This window comes from Penaeus monodon, chromosome 9 (genome assembly GCF_015228065.2).
Source record: "Penaeus monodon isolate SGIC_2016 chromosome 9, NSTDA_Pmon_1, whole genome shotgun sequence".
Taxonomy (NCBI): Eukaryota; Metazoa; Arthropoda; class Malacostraca; order Decapoda; family Penaeidae; genus Penaeus; species Penaeus monodon.
In genome coordinates, this window is record NC_051394.1 from 18,205,167 (window position 1) to 18,210,715 (window position 5,549).

The 5,549-nt window shown below is 34.9% G+C and overlaps 1 non-coding gene across 1 annotated transcript; it reads left to right on the top strand.

Moving 5' to 3' along the window:
• Positions 1-416: 416 nt before the first annotated feature.
• Trnad-guc lies at positions 417-488 on the top strand. Its single transcript has one exon. It is a non-coding gene; the product is annotated as a tRNA-Asp (tRNA).
• The last annotated feature ends 5,061 nt before the right edge of the window (positions 489-5,549 follow it).

Genomic DNA, 5,549 nt, shown 5'->3' on the forward strand with positions numbered 1-5,549 from the left:
AATCAACACTATCAGCAGGAAGGATGCAACTACTCATCTGTGGATATGATTTGACTTGCTTTACTATTTCCTTGACTTTCAGTATTTTATATGCCATGTACGAAATAAAAGTTATTAATCACCATTATTGTCGTCCAACTCTCATATGACCCTACTATTCGCTCCCTATATCTGATGGAAAGTACTTTATAAGTGATTCCGTCAGTGTTAACTAGTCTGTGGGGAAGAATTTTGTTTTCATATTTCATAAACGGTAAAATTATAGTAGGGCTAATAATTTAGCGTTGGAAATCAATCACATACAAGGGATGTAAGATTGTGGGTGATACGAAAACACAAGCACACGCGAGCGTACATGCAAAAACACACACACAATTACCAGTAAGGTCATGACGGTAATATATCACATTGCTGATTCCTCGGTAGTATAGTGGTTAGTATCCCCGCCTGTCACGCGGGAGACCGGGGTTCGATTCCCCGCCGGGGAGGCTTTTGGCTTCCTTCGCTCAGGTGTTGGTTTCTAAAATAAACACCCTGACGTCCGGCAACTTTACTCACAAAAGTAGCAACTTAATTAAACTTCCTAAGAGCGATTTCTAGAGCATGCCATTCAAAAATATTCTCAGACACCAGAACATCTGACATTTTTTTTGTCCTTTCGGAAAATATAAAAATTATCTAGTGCTCATTAAAAACCCAGAAGAGGGATATATGCAGCTTGTATCTCGTGCCGTTCCTTTTCTGTGATTTCACTTCTCGAAGTTTGTGGTCGTTTCCTCACAATTTATTTTATTCATGTGTCTGGTTGGCTCTCTATACCACTAGCATAAATGTCTATGTTGCTTGCATACAGGACGTTTGTGAACATGTGCTTGTATCCGCATTGGCTACATACTTATCAAACGAATGTATATTCTCTAAAAATAACTGCAAGTACATGTAATACGTAATAATGACTGATTAGGTATTCAGTTAATATATGTTATATGCAGATGAATCTATTATATGTATATATATATTTTTTCTAATGGCACAGGAGAGTGCAAAAGCCGGAAGCAATGTGCATACTGATTTGCAGCCGCTTTTAATCATACACTTCGACATGCATCAGACTATATATACTTCCCATATAGTTCCAACTCTGGGAATATACTGGCTAATTTCCTGTACAAGTGTTTACGTTTCAAGGAGGCATTCAAGGCTATCCCATTACACTTCGAATTTGAGCTCATTAGTACTTTGAAACAGATCTGATGTGCTGTTTATAGCCATCAGCATCTAAGGAACGCTAAATATCAAAGAAGTGATATTCATCATCACTATAATCAATCTCAGACTATCAGTTGTTAAGGGAGGAAGTATCAGTTTATGGCCTACGCTTATAATCGTGGCTAGCTCTGTACGAGTGCCTCAGTTGTATAACGTTTAGGGGTGGTGTATCATAATCTTAGTGATAAAACTGACTACCTTTTATGATCATGATCTTCGTATTATCGTCGTTTCAATATAAAGTCAACTGGGGTAACACATACCCAGTATATCCTTTACTTTTTGCAAGATTAATTGGTTGTTGAATGCTGAAAAATCCATTATCTGGGGTGAAGTGAATATAAATACAAAATGATATGCGATACAAAATGATATGTGATACAAAAGAAGAAAAAGTCAAGAAAGAAGAAGAAAAATATAAAGTGGTCAGTATGGATTCTGCCACATGAGCTTTATGATAACGTAATGCTAATGGGTATATTTTGGTTTGTATTTCATAACATTAAACTAACCATAAGATGCTAAAATGAGAAGAAACATCAGAGCCTTAATCTTGACTTGTAAGTCTAGCTGATGAACTAATATACAGATAATAGAGATTTATAAGTACTAGCACATAAAAAGCAAATGTGTTTAATCACGAAATTTAAAACACAAAAAGCTCGTGAGTGTCATTGTTTACATTTGAACGTCACCACAATGCTACAAACCGTTCCTTTCGAGCGTATTCTTTGTAGAGCACAAACGTATTCTGATTTTCCAACGGAACGCAGGGCTTAGCCATAGGTTGACGGACTAAGAACTCAGATTGTGATATGTGAATTAAGGCATGCAGCAAGCAGCTGCACCCATTCCACAGCCTGGCACTCGTTCTGGAGGTATGAGGTAGCAATTACATTGAGTGGCAGCAGTGAATTGGTTATTATAACAATCAAGACAAGAAGGTTGTGCAACAGACTCGCTTGAGAAAAGACCTGGGAATAAATTATTGATAATCACAGGTAAGCACATATAAATACGCACATTAAAATAAACACATTGAAATATAAGTCCTCTAATACTAATCATTAATATACTTGAGTTTCTATCAAATAGTTCGACCTATTTATTACTATAGAAATTACTTTTCTATGAAAATGACGCGAAAGAGAAATGCGAATATCTGCATTTGCATTTAAGTCCTAATTGATAGAAAACACTTTGTATTATAACTGTGAAACACATCTAACCAAACTTTGAATCAATACATGTAATTATGTAAATATATAAAGGGTCAATATGTATTCGCAAATAAATAAGACAAATCACAAAGAATAACAAACACTTAACCGATAATGATATAACAGCAAGATATACAAAAGAAATAACAGAAGAAAATGAAAAAAACCGACTTAGGACTGCTACTGAGGTCGGCCACAGAGTTGTGAGGGAGCGGAATGCTCAAGACGGCCTCGCTCGATCTGCTCGAGGGCGTGGGCGGGAATGGGGTGAGGGAAGGCAGGAGCCACGGGCAGGAAGGGTGACAGGCGTCGGCGACGAACAGGAGGTCGAACACTTGGCATGTCCGGGAAGGTGAAGCTGATAGGATTTTACAGTAGGTTGCTACGTACGGACTATATTACATCGACATGATAAAGAATGTTTACAAAATATCTCATGCGCAGAAAATGACATACTCTATCACTGACTCACCTGACTGAGCCTTGCTGAGCACCTGGGCCACCAGCCTGACGATGCTATCCTCGACGTCGAAGGTGCAAGAGCGGATGATTTCAACCAGTCTGACGGGGGTAGATGGGCGGGATACAAGTGCGTCGTAGAAAAAAAAACAAAAAACGGCTTGTCAACCAGAGCCACGACTACGAGCATCGCCAACACCATCTAAAGGGATTACACTGACATTTTAAAATGAGTTTCTTAATGAATTTTATCTTGTATTGGCCGACTTTTAGATGTGAATTGTAAAGTAAACACTGTTACTCTCCGTTTTCTGCAGCTGAAATATTTGCTTTGGTCCGTGAAATGTGACGGATATCAATGAATATAAAATTTCGATACTAATAAAAAGTATGATGCAAAATATCTATTACAGTTTTCAGTTTGATTGTGGTTCCTGTTGCAAACACTGCCGAATCATGCTATACAGCAGGACCGACGCGGCTTTTATACCCGTCAGCCTAATGGTGCTTTTAGGTTGTCAAATGCCATATTTCGCAACTTCAGTTGCTATAGACGCATTGTAATAAAAATTAACAATTATTTATATAATGGTAAATCAGATATATAAACGTATTTGAATATAAATAAACCATGAAAATGTCCACCATTCTATACATCTATACATGTATACTGTATATCATCGCTAAGGAAAGAGGTTTGTCCCTTGCTCTGTCTATTCGTCTCAACCTCAATTTCTTTCTTTATATATATGCATGTGTCTATATACACACACACAGACGTGTATAGAGATATATATACATATATACATAATGCACACACATAAAGCCATTTTAGTAGCATCCCGAAACCCTTAACACTGATACATTGTTTCAAGTTGTATCACAGTCGCTACAAAACACGATATCATCGAAGTTTGTACTTACGTACAAAGTGTTGAGAAAAGAAGTTATTTTTTGTTTTGTTTCACATGAAAAAAGGCAATAGAAAACCATTAAAGTACTTAATTTGCTGGTATGATTTTTAATTACAAGGAAAACACTGTGGAAGTTTCATATAAATTGGAAAAATTACCTGACTATTCTGTAGCATATTGTTTACACACAAAACTCTTCGCTTTGCAAGGGTGTGGAAATTTTAAATGTATTTCTCATACTCAGTTAAAGTATATATATATTTTTTCTTATTACATATATTGTACTTCATATGAAATGCAGAAGTTGTAAAGCTTTTGGATCTCATCGTATCCACTGCGAGTGAGTATCGTGTCCATATCAGACAGTTGCGTAATTAAAATGATCACGGGCATTTCCTTGATTTATTGTTTGAAGTATATCTACAAATCAGGATACACAACATTATTTTATTATCATTAATATTATTATTATTATTATTATTATTATTATCATTTTATAATTATGAGCTTGCTTTGTTATATCATTGACGCAAAGAATTATTTGGAAGACACTCATCCCACCAAAGTCATTACCACGTCATATGACTCGAACACGTTGGAAATTCTTACCATGTCGTTCCAGCGACTTCAAATCGTACCTATAAGTGATTATGTATTTGATGTACTGCTAAAAAGGCACAGAAACATGTTATACACATTTACAATAAAAATTTATATCAAGAAACCTACGATGCGATTCGTAATTAATGAAAATATAAATCCCTATCTAAGACACGTGAAATATATCTGAAAAATATCGCGCTCTGACTGGCCGGCCGGGGTGTATCAAAGTGTTTACCTTCAACTTGATGCAAAATGAAAACATGTTTCAACATAAAGGGCAAACAGATTGTATCAGATTGTATCAAAGTATCATGGGTTTCGGAAATGTTACAAAAATGGCCTATGTTCACTTATATGTGTGTTTGCTCGGGCATATTTATAGATACATGAATACACACACACACACACACACACACACACACACACACACACACACACACACACACACACACACACACATATATATATATATATATATATATATATATATATATATATATATATATATATGAACAAATGAATAAATATATATACATATATATATATATATATATATATATATATATATATATATATATATATATATATGAGATTATATGAATATATACATATATTTGAGACTATGTGAAATATATCTGAAAAATATCGCGCACTGATTGGCCGGCCGGAGTGTATCAAAGTTTTTGCCTTCAATTTGAAAAGATGTTTCAACAGGTCCAAATAATGTACGCGTAAAGGCAAACATGTATCAGGGTGTTAGGGGCTATATGTGTATGTTTGTTCACGCACATTTATAGATACATGTATACATACATATATATGTATATATATGAACAAATTAATGAATATATGTGTATGTACTGTACATGTTTATATATACAAATGTGCACTTGTATGTATTTATTCATATTTATATTATATATGCAAATGTGTGTGCATGTATAAATACGTATGTATATTATATAAATGAAAAATCGGCACTACCAGTAGGAAAGATTCAGATACTCATCTGTATATCATGGTTTTAAGTGGATTTACAATTTTCTTAACTTTTTACTCTTTTGCATGCCATGTATGAAATAAA